Genomic DNA, 21892 nt, shown 5'->3' with positions numbered 1-21892 from the left:
CTGGGCAACAGAGTGAGACCCCATCTCTACAAAAAAATAAGCCTGTAGCCCCAGCTACTCAGGAGGCTGAGGCAAGAGGATCACTTAAGCCCAGGAGGTCAAGGCTGCAGTGGGCTGTCATCATGCCACTGTGCTCCAGCCTGTGTGACAGAGCCAGAGCCAGACCCTATCTAAAAAAAAAAAAATTAGCTGGGCGTAGTGGTGGGCACCTGTTATCCCAGCCACTTGGGAGCCTGAGGCAGGAGAATCGCTTGAACCCGGGAGGCGGAGGTTGCAGTGAGCCGAGATCGTGCCACTGCACTCCAGCCAGGAAAGAGAGTGAGACTCTGTCTCAAAAAAAAAAAAGAAAAAAGAAAGAAAGAAAATTCCTCACAAAGCCCTTATCAGTATCTGCACCTAGTGCATTATTATTATTATTATTATTATTATTATTATTATTGTTTTTGACACAAAGTCTCACTCTGTCGCCCAGGCTGGGGTGCAGTGGCATGATCTCGGTTCACTGCAACCTATACCTCCCGGGTTCAAGTTATTCTCCTGCCTCAACCTCCCGAGTAGCTGGAATTACAGGCACACACCACCAAGCCTGGTTAATTTTTTTTGTATTTTTAGTAAAGACAGGGTTTTGCCATGCTGGCCAGGCTGGTCTCGAACTCCAGACCTCAGGTGATCCACCCTTCTTGGCCTCCCAAAGTGCTGGGATTACAGGTGTGAGCTACCGTGCCTGGCCTATTGTTATTGCTATTATTGCCCCCCTCCAAATTCCACTAGCCTGTGAAACTCAGGCTGGTTTCTCTTCCTCCAGGCAGCTCTCCAAACAGCTCATGTTTTTCTTTCTTTTTTTTTTTTTTTGAGAGGGAGTCTTGCTCTGTCACCAGGCTGGAGTGCAGTGGCGCAATTTCGGCTCACTGCAACCCCCGCCTCCCGAGTTCAAGTGATTCTCCTGCCTCTGCCTCCTGAGTATCTGGGACTACAGGCACGCGCCACCACACCCACCTAATTTTTGTATTTTTAGTAGAGATGGGGTTTCACCAGGTTGACCAGGATGATCTTGATCTCTTGACCTTGCGATCTGCCTGCCTCGGCCTCCCAAAGTGCTGGGATTACAGGTGTAGGCCACCAGACCCAGCAAAACAGTTCATTTCTTATAGTTCCCAGCCCCAAAATAGTCCTAGGAGGAAGTCCTTTCTGGAGTCTGACCCTCAGTCTGCCTGCTTCAAATGCGCTCTTTCATCCCTCTTTCACTTCCCACTTTCCCAGTCCCATGGAGTGATTTGAACCTCAATTCCATCCCGTCCCAACTTCACCCTTCATTTACCTTTCCTGAAACCAGACCACGGCTGGGCCTTGTAGCCATTGGGGTGTTCCAGATGCAGCTTCATTGAGTCCCAACTGGCCCTGGAGAAGGTCTGGAACATGCCCATGGTATAGGAAGGAAAGTGAGACTCAGGGCATTTGGGTACCCAGTAACACAGGACTACAGAGCTAAAGCCTGCATCTGCAACCCAGATTCTAGACACGCACATGCACATCCAAGGACACACACAGAGGAAGTAATAATACTGACAACAATCAAAACAGGTATTTTGTAAATGTTTGTTTTCTGCCAGGCATTTTCTAAATGCTTTCCATATGAACTCATTTACTCTCCCACAACAGTCCCATAAACTGGGTCTATTATTCTCCCTATTTGACAGATGAGGAAACCGAGTGCATAGAGATCCTAATGCTAGTACGAGGAAGGCCACACAGTTCGGCCGGACGCGGTGGCTCACGCCTGTAATCCCAGCACTTTGAGAGGCTGAGGCAGGTGGATCACTTGAGGTCAGGAGTTTGAGATCAGCCTGGCCAACATGGTGAAACCTCGTCTCTGCTAAAAATACACAAAAATTAGCTGGGCATGGTGCAGGCACTTGTAATCCCAGCTACTTGGGAGGCTGAGGCAGGAGAATTCGGGAGGCAGAGGTTGCAGTGAGACGGAATCACACGTCTGCACTCCAGCCTGGGTGACAGAGTGAGACTCTGTCTCAAAAAAAAAAAAAAAAAAAGACAACAGAGTTCAAATCCATAGTTTTTATGGTTTTTTTATTTTTGTTTTTGTTTTCTGTTTTTCTTTTGAGACAAAGTCTCACTCTGTTGCACAGGCTGGAGTACAGTGGTGTAATCACAGCTCACTGCAGCCTTGACCTCCTGGTCTCTGATGATCCTCCCACCACAGCCTGCCAAGTAGCTGGGATTCCAGGTGTGCACCACCATGCCCGGCTAATTTTCATTTTGTTTTTATTGTTGTTGTTGTTGTTTGAGACGGAGTTTCACTCTTGTTGCCCAGGCTGGAGTGCAATGATGTGATCTTGGATCACTGCAACCTCTACCTCCCGGGTTTAAGCAATTCTTTAGCTTCAGCCTTCCAAGTGGGTGGGATTACAGGCACCCACCACCATGCCTGGCTTTTTTTTCTTCATTTTTAGTAGAGATGGGGTTTCACCATGTTGACTAGGCTGGTCTCGAACTCCTGACCTCAGGTGATCCACCCTCCTTGGCCTCCCAAATTGCTGGGATTACAGGCATGAGCCACTGCGCCTGGCCTAATTTTTGTATTATGTGTAGAGACAGGGTCTCACCTTGTTGCCCAGGCTAGTCTTGAACTCCAGGTCTCAAGTGATCCTCCTGCCTTAGCCTCCCAAAGTGCTGGGATTGCAGGTGTGAGCCAGTGCACCTGGCCTCCTACTCCACGTGGCCCTGATATGTGCCATGAGGCTCTGATATGTGCCATGCACTGTGGGGGGTGCCAAAAATTAGAGCTACATGGCTACAGAGACCCTCCTGTGCTATGGCCCACGCAGCTTCTAGACACACACAGAAGACCCAGTACCACAAAATCACTTGCAGGGTTACATGGATGTGTGTGCTCGACATGGACATAAGAGTTATTTACCCAACAAGGAATTACTGAGCACCTTCTCTGTGCAGGGTGGTGCTGGGGACCTGGCAGTGACCACAACAGCCCTGGGTCCTGCCCTCACAGGGTGCACAGTCCAGTGGGGGAGATGGAGAGTAAACAAAGGAACAAATATATAATTAGACATTGCAATGAATGCTGTGGAGGGAGCTCTGAAAAATAATCTGTACGCAAACGCAGGTACCTGCATGGTTACACACAGAAATCCAGAAACACACATGGCTAGGCATGGTGGCTCATGCCTATAATCCTAGCACTGTGGTGGAAGGCCGAGGTGGGAGGATCACTTGGGACCAGGAATTGGAGACCAGCCTGAGCAACACAGCAAGATCCTGTCTCTACAAAAAAACCCAGAAAATTAGCCGAGTGTAGTGGCGCTTGCCTGTAGTCCCCACTAGTCGGGAGGCTGAGACGGGGGGGATCGCTTGAGCCCAGGAGTTTAAGACCAGCCTGGGCAACACAGCCAGACCCCATCTCTAAAAAACAAACGAAAAAACCAGAAACACACACACACAGAACCAGAAATGCATGGCTAGAGGCAAAACCGTGCACATCCATGGGTACTTATACAGGCATTGTTTCACATAGATGACCACATGTAAGACTCACAACTGCACACACATTCGTATCTACACAGTCAGCAGGGCTACACACTCCCATACACCCAGATACACAAGTGCAAACCACAGAAACCACTCACTGAGTCCTGCAGTTTTGCTCTCACACAGGAAATACCAGATGTGCACATTGTCACCGACTGTTGCTCACCTATAGTCACATCCATTCACACTGTCACACACTCAATTTCTTCTCTCTGCTCGGAGATTCGCCCCAGCCCTGGTCACATGAAGCTACTGGATGGGGGGGTGTTGGGAGTGTGTGTTGGGGATGAGTTGTTAGAACCTCCCAGCTGTGGACAGCTTCCCGGACACAGGATGGAAGGACCACGGGCTGCCTGTCTCTTGAAAGAGGCTCGAGAAAGACAGGCAAGAGAACCCCAAGGGAGCGGGGAAAGGAACGGGAGGGCTTTGGGGCTGTGGCTTGAGTGTGAACAGGTTGTCTCCCTTTGTCTGTCTGTCTCCCCTGGTGGGGACCCCAACCGCAACGATGCACCCGGAAATCCGGCAGTCCAAGGCAGAAACGGCAGGCCAGCGAAGTGTGTGCTTGTCCCTATTTTGGTTGTGATGGTTTGGGGGGGATATGAGACAGCCACAGCGCGGGAGGCGCTGGACAGACGGACATGCCGGGGAGGAGGGGGCGCAGACGGACAGATACCCGAGCGGAGGCGGTCCCGGGGCAGACAGGAGGAGCGGGCGACAACAGACGGCGGCTGTCTAAAGGGAAACCGGTAATTTGGGAACCCGGTTCTCCCCCGCTTCCATCACCGCAATCCCCTCCACCCCCCGCCCCGGGCTCCCGGCGGGCCGGTCTGTCCGCCCGGGCCGGTCCTGGCTGCGCCTTGTGCGGCCGCGCCACCCAGCCCGGGACAAACAGCCCTCGCGTTGCTAGGCGACGGCGTTCCACAGTCCGTCGCGTCACCGCGTCTGCGCGGGCGTGGGGGGGGGCGCACGGAGACGGCGGCCGCGTCGTTTGTTGACGTTGCCCGGCAACCGGCGCGGCGCTGCCGGGCAACGCCGGCCGACTGTTCATTCTCTCTCTCTTTTTTTTTTTTTTTTTTTTTTTTTTGAGATGGAGTCTCGTTTTCGCTCTGTGGCCCAGGCTGGAGTGCAATGGCGCGATCTCGGCTCACTGCAACCTCTGCCTCCCGGGTTCAAGCGATTCTCCTGCCTCAGCCTCCACAGTAGTTGGGATTACAGGTGCGCACCATCACGACCAATTTTTGTATTTTTAGTAGAGACGGGGTTTTGCCATGTTAGTCAGTCTGGTCTCGAACTCCTGAACTCAGTTGATCCACCCGCCTAGGCCTCCCAAAGTGTTGGGATTACAGGCGTGAGCCACCGCGCCCGGCCTGGACTGTTCATTCTTTGAAAGGAGCAGGAGCATTTTACAGCGCCGACCTCGGCCGGCCGCGTGGCGGAACTGAGGCGTTAGAGGGAAAGAGGGTTCCTTCCCTGGCTCATGAAGGTTTAGGGGATTGGAGGCTGGGTTAGCCTTCTTGAGGAAGAGAAAAGACATAAGGCGGGAGCTCTGGGTATTTCAACTAGAGTGTTTGGAGATGTTAGTGCAATATTGATTGCACGTGTGCACAGGCATGCTTGTGGACCTGTATGCATGGGAGTAGGTGATAGAGATACAGGGCTAGCAAGAACTGGGTTTAGTTACCCACTCCGGAACCTTGACCTGTGACTTCCTCTGAGCCTCCTTCCTTCCTGAAATGGAGGTGATAACATCACCCACCCCTAGAATTGTGACCATCAAATCCGGTAAAGCACTTAGTACATAATAAGTGCTCCGTATAAAATAGGTTTAATTATGTTATTTAATAACTGGATTCTGTCCCTAACTCGCTGGGCTTTTTTTGTTTTGTTTGAGATGGAGTTTTGCTCTTTTTGCCCAGGCTGGAGTGCAATGGCATGATCTCGGCTCACGGCAACCTTTGCCTCCCATGTTCAAGTGATTCTCCTGCCTCAGCCTCCCGAGTAGCTGGGATTACAGGCACCCGCCACCATGCTGGGCTAATTTTGTATTTTTAGTAGGGACGAGGTTTCACCATGTTGGCCAGGCTGGTCTTGAACTCCTGACCTCCAGTAATCCACTCACCTCGGCCTCCTAAAGTGCTGGGATTACAGGTGTGACCCACCGCGCCCGGCCATTTTGTTGGTTTTTTTTGAGACAAGGTCTCATTCTGTTGCCCAGGCTAGAGTGCAGTGGTATGATCACAGCTCACTGCAGCCTCACTTCCTGAGCTCAAGCAATCCTCCCGCCTCAGCCTACCAAGTAGCTGGGACTATAGGCACTGGCAAATTTTTTAATTTTTAATTTTTATTATTTTTTGTTTTTAGAGACGGGGGTCTCATTATGTTGCCCAGGCTGGTCTCAAACTCCTCCTGGGCTCACCCAATCTTCCTGCCTTGGCCTCCCAAAGTGCTGGGGTTGCAGGCGTGAGCCACAGCGTCCAGCTCCTCACTGGATTTTGGAATACATAAGACAGTGTTTGTAAAGTACTTACTGCAGCCCGGTGCACTCAATACACAGCAGTCGTTGTATTACTAGAGGTGTTTTTATTATTGTTTCCTCCACTCTGTAAAGGATCACGTGATAAGGCACTAGCAGATGTGGTTGGAATCCTTGCTGTGCTGAATCCTGGCTGTGCGACCCCAAGTAAGTGCCTTGCCTTCTCTGACCCTCTGCTGCCTCTTCAGTGAAATGCATGATGCCTTATCCTTCACAATCACTTCCAGGTAAAGGTCCTGGGCGAGGGGTCCCCTCTCACTGGGCATGTCAGGTCAGTGCCCCGTGTCTGCCGCATGACTCACAGGGCTACGTTATGTAAAGCTCCTTGATTCTGCACAGAGGGCAGGTTATATAAACGTATTTAATGTGCATCCTACATATCAAGCCTGGGGAGGAGACCTGGCTTGGTAAGGCTGAGATTGCTAAACCATGGCACTGGCTGTTTCTGGGAAGTAGAGCCTATTAAAGCATGGGCCGAGGAGACAGTATTGTCTCCTTCAAAAGAAAATACATCCCTCCTGGGGTGGGGGGGGTCTTTCTAGGCCCCCAAATAGCTTTTTGTCTTTCTCAGCCTCTGATCCTTAATGTGTGTTTATCTCTCTCTGCATTTTTTTAAAATTAATAAAAAGTTTTTTTTAAATAAAGATGGGGTCTTACTATGCTGTCCAGGCTGGTCTCAAACTCCTGGGCTCAAGAGATCCTCCCATCTCAGCCTCTCAAAGTGCTGGGATTACTGGCGTGAGCAACTGTGCCCAGCCTCTCTCTTCTTTTTTTCTGAACCCTATCTCTGATTTCTCTGTCTCTGTCTCATCATCTCTATGTATCTCTGTCACTTTCTGCTTTTATTCCCGTGAGTCCCTTTCTGGGTCTCTGTCTCTGTTTGTGATTTTCCTTTATTACTTAACTCTCCCTCAGGTTGTTTCCAAACATTCTTAGGAGAAATCTGAGTAGCACCAAGCCCCTCGCAGCTGACTGCTGTGTGATGTTGGGGTGAGCTGTCTGCTCTCTGGGCCTTGGCTCTTCTCTGTCTGTAAAATCAGATGCAGTAACTAGTACAAGCAGGCAGGGGTCCCAGTCACTGGGGAGTATTTTAAAGGTGGGTTTCTCCAGTTCCACACCCACAAGCTGTGGGTCAGAATCTCAGAGAAAGACGACTGGGCGCGATGGCTTATGCCTGTAATCCCAACACTTTGGGAGGCCGAGGTGGGTGGATCACCTGAGGTTAGGAGTTTGAGACCAGCATGGCCAGCATGGTGAAACCCCGTCTCTATTAAAAATACAAAAATTAGCCAGGCTTGGTGGCATACACCTGTAGTCCCAGCTACTTGGGAGACTGAGGCAGGAGAATCACTTGAACCTGGGAGGCAGAGGTTGCAGTGAACTGAGATTGTGCCACTGCACTCCAGCCTGGGTGACAGAGCAAGATACTATCTCAAAAAAAAAAAAAAAAAAAATCTCAGAGAAAGAAGCCCAGAGAATTATGCTATGTGAGTTACTCCCCAGGTGATTCCGAGCAACCAGCCAGAATTGCCAACCTGGGGCTGGACACGCCTGTCCAGAGGCCAGGTTCTCATGGTACATAATAGGTGAGGTCCTATGGAAACACAGGACAAGAGTCATTCTGCGGTAGTTAGAGGATCCTGAGTGTGGAGGCGTGAGAGAGACAGAGCTGGGTCAGAGTGAGACAAAGGTCAGAGATAGAGACAAGAAAAGAAAACAGAGAGATACAGAGACATAAAGAGATAGACGCCCGGCACAGTGGTTCACGCCTGTAATCCCATCACTTTGGGAGGCGGAGGCAGGTGGACCACCTGAGGTCAGGAGTTCAAGACCAGCCTGACCGACATGGTGAAACCCTGTCTCTACTAAAAATACAAAATTAGCTGGGTGTGGTGGCACGTGCCTGTAGTTCCAGCTACTCAGGAGGCTGAGGCAGGAGAATCGCTTGAACCTGAAAGGGAGACGTTGCAGTGAGCCTAGATCCCGCCACTGTACTCCAGCCTGGATGACAAGAGCAAATCTCCGTCTCAAAAAAAAAAAAAAAAAAAAAAAAAGAAGCAAATCTGTGTTTTCTGCACACTGCCTGAAAATGCATTCCCAGAGCAGAAGGCCACATCTCCGTGTGTATGCGTGACTGTGTTTAACATGTTGCTGCACGTAGTGCTGGGGTGTGCCAGGCCTAGGCCATGATTGGATGTGGGAGCCAGATGCTGGGCTGGGAGGTTCTGGGTGGACCCTCTGTGCCTGTGCCAACCTGCCTCTGAGCAAGTGTCCTGGGCCAGCATTCTCCCCATCTGGCCCCTACTTTCTTTTCTTTTCTTTTTTTTTTAGACAGTCTCACCCTGTCACCCAGGCTGGAGTGCAATGGCGCGTTCTTGGCTCACTGCAACCTCCACCTCCCGGGTTCAAATGATTCTCCTGCCTCAGCCTCCTGAGTAGCTGAGATTACAGGCGCCTGCCACTGCACTCAGCTAATTTTTTTATTTTTAGTAGAGATGAGGTTTCACCATGTTGGTCAGGCTGGTCTCGAATTCCTGACCTCGTGATCTGCCCTCCTTGGCCTCCCAAAGTTCTGGGATTACAGTTGTGAGCCACCTCTCCCGGCCCAGCTCCTACTTTCTACATGTGACTGATGAGGACATGGCTCCGGGAGTCCTGGGGCCCACATGGATGAGTACAGGTTTAGATGTAAATCTAGGCGCTGAGAGCGTTATGTTCGGGTGTGTGGGCTTGGGAATAGCTGTCCCAATAGAGGGGTACCATCTTTGGAGCTAGACTGAGCCGTGAGACCTTAGGCAAGTTAAGTGACCTCTTTGGGCCTCAGTTTGCACATCTGTAAAATAGGGATGTTAACTTTTATGGGGATGTGGTGAGTACCACCTAACATAATGGAAAGTGCTGCCATCTACTGATGGCTTGCTATGAATGTGCTTGTCAGCAAATTTTGCCGCTCTTAACTTAAAGGCCTCCAGAATCGATCCCTACTACCTCCTAGTCCAAGTCACCATTGGACTCAACTGGACCATGACAGTGACTGGTCTCCCTGACTCCACACTTGTCCTCCAAAGTCTATTCCCCACCTACAACCCAAAGGACCCTGTTAAAATAAAAAACAAGCCAGGCGCGGTGGCTCACGCCTGTAATCCCAGCACTTTGGGAGGCTGAGGTGGGCAAATCACCTGAGGTCAGGAGTTCGAGACCAGCCTGGCCAACATTGCGTTGAGTGAAACCTCATCTCTATAAAAATGCAAAAAAAATTTAGCCAGGCGTGGTGGCACGCGCCTGTAATCCTAGCTACTTGGGAGGCTGAGGCAGGAGAATCGCTTGAACCCAGGAGGCGGAGGTTGCAGTGAGCCGAGACCACGCCATTGCACTCCAGCTTGGGCAGCAAGAAAGAAACTCTGTCTCAAAATAAATAAATAAATAAATAAATAAATTAACAAATAAGAAACAGTTCACATCCCTCTTTTGCTCAAAACCCTCCCATAGCTCCTGACCCACTCTGTAAAAGACTTCACCTCAGCCCATCAGGCCCTGCGGGATCAGCCCTTAGTCTCTCTGACCTCTTCTGCTCCAGTGCCCTCCCCACGTTCTCTCTGTCCACCCACACTAGCTGCCTCCCTGTTCCTCCAACACACCAGACATGTCTTCACCTTACACCCTTTGCACTTGCTTAGGCCACATATCTGCATGGCTTCTCCCAAACCAACTTCTAGTCTTTGCTCAAACATCACCTTCTCATTTAGGCCTTCCCTGACCATCCCATTTAAAATAGCAACCCCCAGCCCCCTGTCTCTGCTTTTCCCAGCACTTACTACTTTCCAAAGTACTATATAATTTGCTTAATTTGCTCATTTGTTCATTTATTGTTGGTCATCCCCCTCCCAATTTCCAAAGAGTAAGCTTCCAGAACAGAGAGCTTTGTCTTGTTCAATACTGCATTCTCACAGTCCTTACCAGTGCCTGGCATGTAGTAGATGCTCAATAAATACCTGTTGATTGGGGCAGGTGCCGTGGCTCACACCTCTAATCCCAGCACTTTGGGTGGCCAAGGTGGGTGGATCACTTGAGGTCAGGAGTTCAGACCAGCCTGGCCAATATGGTGAAACCGTGTCTCTACTAAAAATACAAGAAATAGCTGGGCGTGGAGGCACAGGCTTGTAATCCTAGCTACCTGGGAGGCTGAGGCAGGAGAATTGCTTGAACTCAGGAGGCGGAGGTTGCAGTGAGCCCAGATGGTACCACTGCACTCCAGCCTGGGCCACAGAGCGAAACTCCTCTCAGACAACAATAACAACAACAACAAAAAATCGGTTGAATGAATGAATGATGAGTGTACATGCCAGGAATTGTGCTACAAGCTCTGGGTCTGCGAATTCACTGAATCGTCAGAACAGCCCGATTTGCTAAGCGCTGCGTATTAATGTCCCCATTTTACAAATACAGAAACAGAGTCAGAGAGGGGAAGTCCCTCGAACTGAGTGCAAAGGTCCTGAGGACTAAAGATGGATTATTCTGCCATCAGGGGCGTCCCTGCCGGCCTCGGTGTTGCCCGTGTGTAACTGCATTATTTCTGTGCTTATTTCTGGGCCCCGTCCTTGTTCCATCTGTGGCGTGGTCTTTCCTTATATCTCTGCGCCCCGACAGTTCCCTGTTGCTTCGGCCTCCACGCATGTCTCCGAATTTCTTGCTCCGGGGCCCTGATCTCTGTATCTCCTCTTTGCTGCGCCTCAGTCTCCGGGTTTCTGCGCCCTGAGGCCTCTGGGGGCCAAGGCCGAGGGTTTGGCGCGCAGGCCTGGGTGCTCCGTCCCGGCCCGGTGGCCTCCTGACCGCCCAGCCTCATCTGGCGGCCCTGGGGCGGGGCGGGGCCTGTTGCCCGGAGACCAATGTTTTGCCGCAGCAAACTGGGTCTCTGGGCCACCGCGGGGGGGCGGCCTGGGAACCCGCGCCGGGCGTGGGAGCGCGCCCGGGAGGGGCGCGGGCCGGCCTTGGGCCTAGGGGCGGGGAGGGGCTCCGGGGTGGGGGGCGAAGCGGCTGGCTGGGGGAGGGGGGGAAATGGGGAACAGGATTTGGGGAGATGAGGTAGGGACATGGGGCAGTTCGAGGAGACAGGAGGGAACTGCGGGAGGCTGGGATTAGGAGGACAAGAGAGTGTATTGGGGTCAGTTGGAGGGAAGCGGGTGAGTCGGGGGCTAGGGAGGGCTGGGAGATATTGAGGAAAGCTTGGGGGAGCCCGGGGAGGGGATTGGGAGGGCCTGGGCAGGATAGTGGGGGTAGTTGACGGGGTGGGAAGAGGGGCCCGGTATGGATGAGTGAAGGAAGGACCGGGGACACTGGAAGTTTAGGGGATTCGGGAATTACAAGCGATGAGTGTGAGGGCAGAGAGTTTCGGGGGGCGTTGGGGAGGTGTGAAAGGACGGGGTACGGGGTGTAGAGGAGAGAGGTTTGCCGGTTCGGAGAAAGAACCGAACTGCAGGGCCACACAGGAGGGTAGAGTTGGGAGGAGATAGGATCCCCAGGGAGAAGGAGGCTAAACCGGGCCGGAAACAAGGGTGAATCAGAAGAGGGGGAGCCCCTGCCACTTCCAGGTTCCTGCGGGAGGGGCCCTCCTTGCCCATTGTCCCCGGCCCGGCCAGGACATCCGGCGACTTCCCTCGGGACGCGACGACGGGTTGTGTAACCCTGCCCGGCCCGCCTGCTCCCGGGGGAGGGGCCTGAGTCTGGACTCCCGGGTTCCTCTCCGCCCCCATCCCAAGGGAGACGCCTGGGTCGGGATCCTGGGGGAGCGGCTCGTAACGTCACAAGTGGGCGGAGTCCACCAACGGCGCGAACCCGTTTTCTTACTCACTGGCGATCTGCGATCTGGGACCCAAGGTGGGGAGGGGTGTTCTTAGCGATCCCCTTGGTTGAAGCAGCCCAATGACCACGAGGGTAAACTGAGTCCCAGACGGTGCTGACCCTTTTCATTCGATTCATTCATTCAGTAAAGATGTATGGAGCGCCGGCTGTGTCCCAGTTACTGCCTTAGGTGATGGGGACACAGCAGTGACTGATCCTTGCAGCCCCTGGGCGGACCCCATCCCAAACTGAGTGTGACTGACTACAGCCATACCTCCTTGGAGCCTGGCCTCCTTCACTAGACAAATCAATAAGATGGACCCTCACACTCAGGCAGCTGGGAGACCCCTCCCTAGTGCAGAGGGCACCACACATCCCTCAGCTCCTGAGTCCCTGGTCTGTGTGTGACTGCATCTCCCCTTCCTCCCCCGATGGCCTGTCACTTCCTCTTATCTTCATCCCCCCCGCGGGGCATGACTAGGGATGCTGGTCTTAAGGCAGTTGGCAAATCACTCAGACGTCATAACTAAGCCGGCTGTGCTATCACTGAGATGTGTCCCTGAGATGTCATTAAGCAGCCTGCTTCTTCTATACATACCTCTGGGGTGCTGTGGGTCTGAGGAGGGGCCACGCCCTGCTGCTGGTGGTTCCTCAGCCTGCCAAACAGAGTTATCTACTTCCATCCAAGCCCTCCATCAGAAGGTTCTGGAAGATGCCTTCCTGGCTACCCTTAGTCTTCTTCCAGGCAGCCTTCCTTGACTCCCCACCCCTGTCACCCTCCCTGGGATTTGTATCCTGGCCTGAACCTTGCCTCTTTGATCTCATCCACTTCCTTGCCTCAACTTTGAAAAGCCTTCAGAACCAGGCCCTCAAAAGGACACATCCTTGCACCTCTCCAAGCCTCAGTTTTCCCATCTCTAAAATGGGCATAGCAATGGGGTCTGGCCTACTCACTGAGTGCTGAATGATTCCAGCCACTTCATTTCTGTGATGGGCTTTGCATAGGCCAGGGACATCGTGAGAGCTCAGTGAATCCTACTGGCCAAGATACATAAAAAATAGTTAATATTGAGAAGTGGGGATCAGAGTGGGAGGGAAATTTACTTTTCCAAGGTATACCCTTTTGTAGTTACCAAAACTTTTTTTCTTCTTTTTTTTTTTTTTTTTTTTTTGAGACAGGGTCTCTGTTGCCCACGCTGGAGTGTAGTGGTGCCATCTCGGTTCACTGCAACCTCCACCTCCTGGGCTCAACCGATCCTCCCACCCACCTCAGCCTCCTGAGTAGGTGGGACCACAGGTGCATGCCACCACACTTGGCTAATTAAAAAAAAATTTTTTTCCCAGAGATGAGATCTCACTATAATGTCGAGGCTGGTCTTGAACTCCTGGGCTCAAGCAATCCTCCCACCTCGGCCTCCCAAAGTGCTGGGTGGGATTACAGGCATGAGCCACCGCACCTGGCCTCGAAACAGTTTTCAAAATTAAAAAAATAATAATAAAAAAAAAGTGCTGTGCGCAGTGGCTCACACCTGTAATCCCAGCACTTTGGGAGGCCGAGGCAGGCAGATCATGAGGTCAGGAGATCGAGACCATCCTGGCTAACACAGTGAAACCCCATCTCTACTAAAAATACAAAAAGTTAGCTGGGCGTGGTGGCACGCGCCTGGCCTGTAGTCTCAGCTACTCGGGAGGCTGAGGCAGGAGAACCACTTGAACCCAGGAGGCAGAGGTTGCAGTGAGCTGAGATCCCGCCACTGCACTCCAGCCTGGGTGACAGAGCAAGACTCCGTCTCAGAAAAAAAAAAAAAAAAAAAAAAATTAGGCTGGATGCAGTGGCTTACGCCTGTAATCCCAGCACTTTGGGAGGCCGAGGTGGGCGGATCACTTGAGGTCAGGAGTATGAGACCAGCCTGGCCAACATAGTAAAACCCCGTCTCTACAAAAAAATACAAAAATTAGCCAGGCTTGGTAGCAGGCGCCTGTAATCCCAGCTACTCGAAAATTTTAGAAGTTACTTAAAAATTACCATCTCTGGACTGACTCTGAAACTTATCTAGGTATCTTCCACCCACATTTCATCTCAGGGATGACCCCCCCCCCCCCGCCATCCACCCTGCTACGTGGGTGGAGACCTAGGCCTCAACTGGCTATCTCTCCCGCCCACTGCAGGGTCAGGGCCAGGCCCAAGACCTTAGTCACTCATTCTGACCTCTGTCACCCTCAGGGAAGTCAGTGTGCTCCCTTTAAACCCCCAGAACATGCAGTGTAGGTCCTTGAGGCCTGACACTGATGCTTGGAGTGGGCACTGAGAATCTCAGGATATGGAAATGGGGAGGCCCTTAGATGATCTCAGTGCAAAGGGAAGACCTAGGCCCAGGGAACAGAGTTCTGACTGTTCCCAAGGCCTGGAGCTGTTGTGTCCAATCACTGACTTGCAAGGGAGGAAAGAATCTTAGTGGAGGCGGGCTCTGTAGCTCATGCCTGTCATTTCAGTGCCTTCCTAGGAGGAGGCCAGAGGATAGCTTGAGGCCAGGAGCTCAAGACCACCCTGGACAAGGCGGGCAAGGCATGGAGACTCTGTCTCTACAAAAAAATTAAAAATTAGCCAGGTGTGGTGGTGCACACCTGTAGTCCCAGCTACTAGGAAGGCTGAGGTGGGAGGATCTCTTGAACCCAGGAGTTCAAGGCTGCAGTCAGCTAAGATCCCAGCACTGCATTCCAGCATGGGCAACACTGCACTCCAGCCTGGGTGACAGAGCAAGACCTTGCCTGAAATAAAAAATATTAGTGGAGGTGGGTAAATAAAGAAACGGCTCAAGGTTGAGCCCTAACTCTGGTGACACAGTGATCAAACTTGGTGACAAAGACGGTCATCCTTCCCCAGCCTGAGCCCCGACCCTGGTCACAGAATGAGCCGTGATGCTGGCCATGCCTCGCCTCAGCTCTGAAGACTAGGCCAGACTGAAGTGTCCCATGCTCCAACCCCCAGATCTAAGCCTACCCCTGCCCACAGTAGAAACAAACCAAGAAATCAGATCCTCACTCCCAGCCCTCAGCCCTCAGCCCGCAGGTCTCCTGACTCCCTGTGACCCTCTCGCCCTGCTCTGCCCCCATAAAGGTTGGCCTTGAGGACAGAGATGGTAAGGGGGCAGATTCAGGACGACAGGAGATTGGCGATGAGGGTGGAGAGGGGAAATAGGGACAGGAGTAGGACAGGCTGGGGGATGCGGATGAGTACCAGTGGGGGACATCGCTGGGGGTGTAGGGGAGGGGGGAATTATGATGAGGAATGGAGGTGAAGCTGAGGATGGGGGACAGGGGATGAGGATACAATGTGGGGGACGTAGGAAGGCAGCCAGGCTAGCGGCGGGGCGGAGGTCGCAGTCGGGGGCGAGTGTGACCGCCAGGGCAGAGTGGGGGTGCGCTGGGGACAGCGGCGCCTGCTCGGCCGGGCTGCGCCCAGCACCGCTCCCCCCGCGCGCTCCCCCTTCCGCTCCCCGGAAGCGCTGAGTCGTCCTGCCTTATCTGGGGGCCGCTATTTCGGGCTCGGCTCGGCTCGGAGCGCGGCAACTATTTTTAGCGGCGCTGGGGTAAAAATGGACGCGGCGCCGCGCGGGTTCCCGAGGCCGTGCGCGCCCCCTCGCGACCACTGAGGGCCCCGGGGAGGAGCGCGCGCCTGAGTCACAGCCGTCCCCCTACCCCGAGGCACGGCGAGGGGGCCTCGATCGGGGGCGCCCTGGACACCCCGCGTGCACACCCGCCTCCCGGGCTCCCGGGCGCCGGCGAGCCGGCAGGGCGCAGAATCTTCCAGGGGCGTCGGGACGCGTCCGCCGGGGTTCAGAGCCGACGGCGGAGTTTTGGGCAGGGGCGCCGCGCCCCCTGGTGGCCCCCGCAGGGATCGCAGGCAGGAGCTGGGCCTGAGTCCGTCTCAGCTTATCTATTCATTTATTTTTATTATGATTATGATTATTTCTTTGAGATAGAATCTCGCTATATTGCCCCAGGATTGTCTAGAACTCCTGGGCTCAAGCGATCCTGCTACCTCGGCCTCCCAAAGTGCTGGGATTAAAGGCCTGAGCCACTGCACCCGGCCTATTATTATTAACTACTATTATTATTTTTTTAAATCTGACCTCGTCGTCCACACCCATTTTATAAATGAGGAAACTGAGGTCCGGAGAGGAACTGGGTTGAGGCATTGCAGCATGAATCGCAATGTACCATCATTTCAACTTGAGCTTGGACACTTCCTAAATAGGGAATTCACTGCCTCCCAGAAAACGATGCGCTATTTGTTTTTTTGTTTGTTTGTTTTTGTTTTTTGAGACAGAGTCTCGCTCTGTCGCCCAGGCTGGAGTGCAGTGGTGCGATCTCAGCTCACTGCAACCTACACCTCTTGGATGCAAGAAATTCTCCTGCCTTAGCCTCCCGAGTAGCTGGGATTACAGGCATGCGCCACAACGGCTGGCTAATTTTGTATTTTTAGTAGAGATGGGGTTGGGAGAGGAAGAACAGAGAGATGCCGGTTAAAAAATACCAAACTACAGTCAGATAAGAGGAATAACTTCGGGCCGGGCGCGGTGGTTCACACCTGTAATCCCAGCACTTCGGGAGGCCGAGTGGGGCGGATCACTTGAGGTCGGGATTTCGAGACCAGCCTGACCCACACGGAGAAACCCCGTCTCTACTAAAAATACAAAATTAGCCGGGCGTGGTGGCGCATGCCTATAATCCCAGTTACTTGGGAGGCTGAGGCAGGAGAATTGCTGGACCCAGGGAGGCGGAGGTCACGCTGAGCCGAGATCCAGCCATTGCACTCCAGCCTGGGCAAAAAGAACAAAACTCTGTCTCAAAAAAAAATAATAATAATAAATAAAAATAATTAGCCGGGTGTGATAGTGCACACCTGTAGTCCCAGCTACTCAGAAGGCTGAGGTAGGAGGATCACAGGAGCATGGGAGGCAAAGGTTGCAGTGAGCCGAGATTGTGCCACTGCACTCCAGCCTGGGCGACAGAGTGAGACTGTCTTAAAATAAACAAACAAACAAACAAACACATAAAAAATAAAATTACACATATGGATCCAGCAATCCCACTTCTGGGTGTATATTGCAAATAAATTGACATCAAGATGTCAGGGCCAGGTGCAGTGACTCACGCCTATAAATCCAGCAGTTTGGGAGGCCGAAGCAGGAGGATGGCTTGAGCCCAGGAGTTGGAGACTAATCTGGGCAATGTAGTGAGATGCCATCTCTACAAAAAGCACAATAATAAAAATAAAAAAAATCAGATGAGAGGCCGGGCACAGTGGCTCACGCCTGTAATCCCAGCACTTTGGGAGACGGAGGCGGGTGGATCACGAGGTCAGGAGATCGACACCATCCTGGCTGACACGGTGAAATCCCATCTCTACTAAAAATACAAAAAAAATTTAGCTGGGCGTGGTGTCACACGCCTGTGGTCCCAGCTACTCGGGAGGCGGAGGCAGGAGAATCACTTGAACCCAGGAGGCAGAGGTTGCAGTGAGCCGAGATTGTGCCACTGCACTCCAGCCTGGGCAGCAGAGCGAGACTCCGTCTCAAAAAAAAAAAAAAAAAAAATCAGATGAGAACATGTAGTGACAAAAAATAAAAAATAATATTTACAAATTAAAAAAATTTAAACTCTATTTTAGCAACTTTGAAATACACAATACATTAGTATTAACTGTGGTTACCATGCTGTGCAATAGATCACTGAAATATATTCCTCCAGTCTCGCTGAAACTTTGCACCCTTTGATCAACATCTTCTCTTTTCCCAACCCTCTCCCACTTCCCTAGACTCTAGTAGCCACCTTTATACTGTTTCTATGAGCTCGACTTTTTAAGATTCCATATAAAAGTGGGATCATGTGGTGTTTGTCTTTCTGTGTCTGGTTTATTTCACTTAGAATAATGTCCTCCAGTTCCATCCATGTTGTCTTGAATGGCAGAATTTCCTCCCTTTTCAAGGCTGTATAGTATTCCATCGCGTGTATATGCAACATTTGCTTTATTCATTATGTCCCTTGATGGACACTTAGGTTGACTCCATATCTTGGCTATTGTGACCAGTGCTGCAATGAACTTGAGAGTGCAGATATCCCTTCGACATCCTGATTTCAATTCCTTTGGAAATATAACCAGAGGTATATGAGTCTGCTAGATCCATATGTACGAATTTATTTTTACTTATTTATATATATATATTTTTTTTTTTTCTTTTTCTTTTTCTTTTTTGAGATGAAGTCTCGCTCCTGTCGCCCAGGCTGAAGTGCAGTGGCGTGATCAAGGCTCACTGCAACCTCTGCCTCCTGGGTTCAAGCGATTCTCCTCCCTCAGCCTCCCGAGTAGCTGGGATTACGGGCATGTGTCACAACGCCTGGCTAATTTTGTATTTTTAGTGGAGATGGGGTTTCACCATGTTGGTCAGGCTGGTCTCGAACTCCTGACCTCAGGTGATTCACCCACCTTGGCCTCCCAAAGTGCTGGGATTACACGCGTGAGCCACTATGCCCGGCCCTTATTTTATATTTTAAAGTCTCACTATATTGGAATCCACTATATATGGAGTCTCACTGTATTGCCCAGGTTGATCTCCAACTCTTGGTGTCAAGGGGTCCTCCCACCTCAGCTTTCCAAGGAGCTGGGATTACAAGTGCAGGCTACCATGCCTGGCTGTCACACATGTCGTTTTAAATGTTTAGGCCAGGGTGGCTCACACTCGTAATCTCAGCCCTTTGGGAGGCCAAGGCGGGCAGATTGCAATGTCAAGGCCAGGAGTTTGAGATCAGCGTAGGCCACAGAGCAAGACCCCGCCCCCCCGCTTCATCTGTACAAAACTTTGTTTGTTTGTTTGAGACAGAGTCTCACTGTCACCCAAGCTGGAGTGCAGTGGCGTGATCTTGGCTCACTGCAAGCTCCGCCTCCTGGGTTCACGCCATTCTCCTGCCTCAGCCTCACGAGTAGCTGGGTGTACAGGCGCCCGCCACCATGCCTGGCTAATTTTTTGTATTTTTAGTAGAGACAGGGTTTCACCATGTTGACCAGGATAGTCTCGATCTCTTGACCTCGTGATCCGCCCGCCTCGGCCTCCCAAAGTGCTGGGATTACAGGCGTGAGCCACGGTGCCCGGCTGAATTTCTCTTGTTTTAAATCACTGAATTGGGGGCAATTTGTTATAGTAGCCGTTAAGAAACTAATGCAATCTGTTTGAGCTTCTGTCCCCTCCACGCTAACAGCAGAGTTTCTGAGGCTTTTAGAGAACATCTTTTCCAACCCTTCCACATAGGGAAGGAAACTGAGGCTCAGAGAGAGGATGGAGACTGAAGGAGACCTCAGGCTTCCCGCTCTTCATCCAAGCTCCGTGGGTCACTGTGGAAATTTACAGATATTTTTCCCGTTTAAAAAAAATAGGCTGGGCACGGTGGCTCATGTCTGTAATCTCAGCACTTTGGGAGGATGAGGTGGGCAGATCAACTGAGGTCAGGAGTTCAAGACCAACCTGGCGACCATGGTGAAACCCCATCTCTACTAAAAATACAAAAAATATTAGCCAGGCGTGGTGGTACATGTCTGTACTCCCGGCTACTTGGGAGGCTGAGACTTCAGAGAATCACTTGAATCCGGGAGGCAGAGGTTGCAGTGAGCCAAGATTGCGCCACTGCTCTCCAGCCTGGGCGACAGAGTGAGACTCCATCTAAAAAAAAAAAAGTACAGAATGTGGACTGAACATGGAGGCTCACACCTGTAATCCCAACACTTTGGGAGTCCGAGGCAGGAGGATCCCTTGAGGCCAGCAGTTTGAGATCAGCAGCCTGGGCAACATAGCGAGACCCCATCTCTACACAAAAATAGCCAGCTCTGGTGGTGCACACCTATAGTCCCAGCTACTTGTGAGGCTGAGGTAGGAGGTTTGCTTGAGCCTAGGAGTTTGAGGCTGCAGTGAGCTGTGATCATCACACTGCACTCCAACCTGCGTAACAGAATAAAGGTCTCAAAACAAAAACAAAAAGGCCAGAATGTTTATTGAGTTTTCTTTTAAGGTTGAGACTGAGAGCACAAGGTTTGGTTGGAGTCCTAGTTTGGTTGTTTACCTGCTATGTGGCCTTGGATAAGAGTCTACCTTCCCTGTGCCTCAGTTTCTCCCTCTGTAAAATGGGCATGGTGAGATAAGTCATCTCAGAGGGTTGTAGTGTGGAGGGCTGCTGTGAGAATCAGTGTTACTGTGTGGCATAGTCCTGGAAGTGTTTGAAATGCTGTAAAACGGGCCTGGCACAGTGGCTCATGCCTGTAATCCCAGCACTTTGGGAGGCCAAGGTGGATGGATCATGAAGTCAGGAGTCTGTGACCAGCCTGGCCAACATGGGGAAACCCCGTCTCTACTAAAAATACAAAAATTTGGCCAGGCACCATGGCTCATGCCTGTAATTGCAGCACTTTGGGAGGCTGAAGCAGGTGGATCACCTGAGGTCAGGAGTTTGAGACCAGCCCGACCAACATGGAAAAACCCCATCTCTACTAAAAAAAAAAATACAAAAAATTAGCCGGGCGTGGTGGTGCATGCCTGTAATCCCAGCTACTCAGAAGGCTGAGACAGCAGAATCGCTTGAACCCAGGAGGCAGAGGTTGCAGTGAGCCAAGATCTCACTATTGCACTCCAGCCTGGGCAACAAGAGCGAAACTCTGTTTCAAAAAAAATAATAAAAATAAAAATAAAAAAAATTTTTTAAAAAGGCCGGGTGTGGCAATGTGCGCCTGTAGTCCCAGCTGCTCGGGAGGCTGAGGCAGGAGAATGCTTGAACCCGGGAGGCGAAGGTTGCAGTGAGCTGAGGTCGTACCACTGCACTCCAGCCTGGGTGACAGAGCAAGACTCAGTCTCGGAAAACAAAAACAAAAACAAAAAAATGCTGTAAGACAAGAAAAATAAATGAGATGCAACGATTGGAAGGCAAGAGAGAAAACTGCCAGATAGATTCTCTTTTCTTTTTTTTGAGATAGGGCTTTACTCAGCTGCCCAGGCTGGAGTGCATTGTCATGATCATGGCCCTCTGCAGCCTTGACCTTTTTGGGCTCAAGTGATCCTCCCACCTTAGCCTCCCGAGTACGTGGGACTACAGGCACATGCCACCAAGCCATGTGATTTTTTTTTTTTGTATTTTTTGGAGAGACACGGTGTTTCACCATGTTGCCCAGGCTGGTCTCAAACTCCTGGGCTCAAGCGATCTGCCAGCCTCAGCTTCCCATAGTGCTGGGATTACAGGTGTGAGCCAGGGCGCATGGACAGGTCTCTTCTTCTTCTTCCTCTTTTTTTTTTTTGTGTGTGTGAGACAGTCTTGCTGTTGGCCAGGCTGGAGTGCAGTGGCACAATCTCGGCTCACTGCAACCTCTGCCTCTCGGGTTCAAGTGATTCTCCTGCCTCAGCCTCCTCCCGAGTAGCTGGGACTACAGGCGCATGCCACCATGCCTGACTAATTTTTGTGTGCGTGTATTTTTAGTAGAGACGGGGTTTCACCATGTTAGCCAGGATGGTCTCGAACTCCTGACCTAAGGTGATCCACCCACCTTGGCCTCCCAAAGTGCTGGGATTACAGGTGTGAGCCACTGTGCCCAGCCAGGTCTCTCCTTAAATGCTCCTTTGACAGAGAAACCTCCCCTACCCTCCCATCCACTCGTCCTCTCCTTCAAAGTTAAAATGATGTTCCACATTCTTGTCCTTCATGACACTAATCAGGTTTGTATGATTGTTAGTTCATTGATTCTTTTTTTTTTTTTTTTTTTTAAGACAGAGTCTTGCTCTGTCACCCAGGCTGGAGTGCAGTGGTACAATTTCGGCTCACTGCAACCTCTGTCTCCCGGGTTCAAGCAATTCTCTGGCCTCAGCGTCCTAAGTAGCTGGGATTACATCCGTGCACCATCATGCCTGGCTAATTTGTTTGTTT

At 51.5% G+C, this 21892-nt stretch overlaps 1 protein-coding gene across 12 annotated transcripts in view; it reads left to right on the top strand.

The window, feature by feature from the left end:
• ERCC1 (ERCC excision repair 1, endonuclease non-catalytic subunit) overlaps nt 1–21892 on the top strand; it is a 71894-nt gene that overhangs the window by 23849 nt on the left and 26153 nt on the right. For 2 of the 12 annotated variants that reach the window (XM_057300529.2, XM_057300527.2), the window contains exons 1-2: nt 4650–4776; nt 6170–6241. The exons of 3 other annotated variants lie outside the window; for them this stretch is intronic. The gene's annotated coding sequence lies outside the window, so the exon portion shown is untranslated. Of the gene's footprint in view, nt 1–3859; nt 3946–4649; nt 4777–6169; nt 6242–21892 lie in introns of those variants that run through there. 7 more of the 12 variants (XM_057300526.2, XM_014342725.5, XM_063600405.1 and 4 more) reach the window with 7 other exon arrangements.

This window comes from Pan paniscus, chromosome 20, assembly GCF_029289425.2.
Source record: "Pan paniscus chromosome 20, NHGRI_mPanPan1-v2.0_pri, whole genome shotgun sequence".
Taxonomy (NCBI): Eukaryota; Metazoa; Chordata; class Mammalia; order Primates; family Hominidae; genus Pan; species Pan paniscus.
This window is presented reverse-complemented; position numbering and strand designations above follow the sequence as displayed.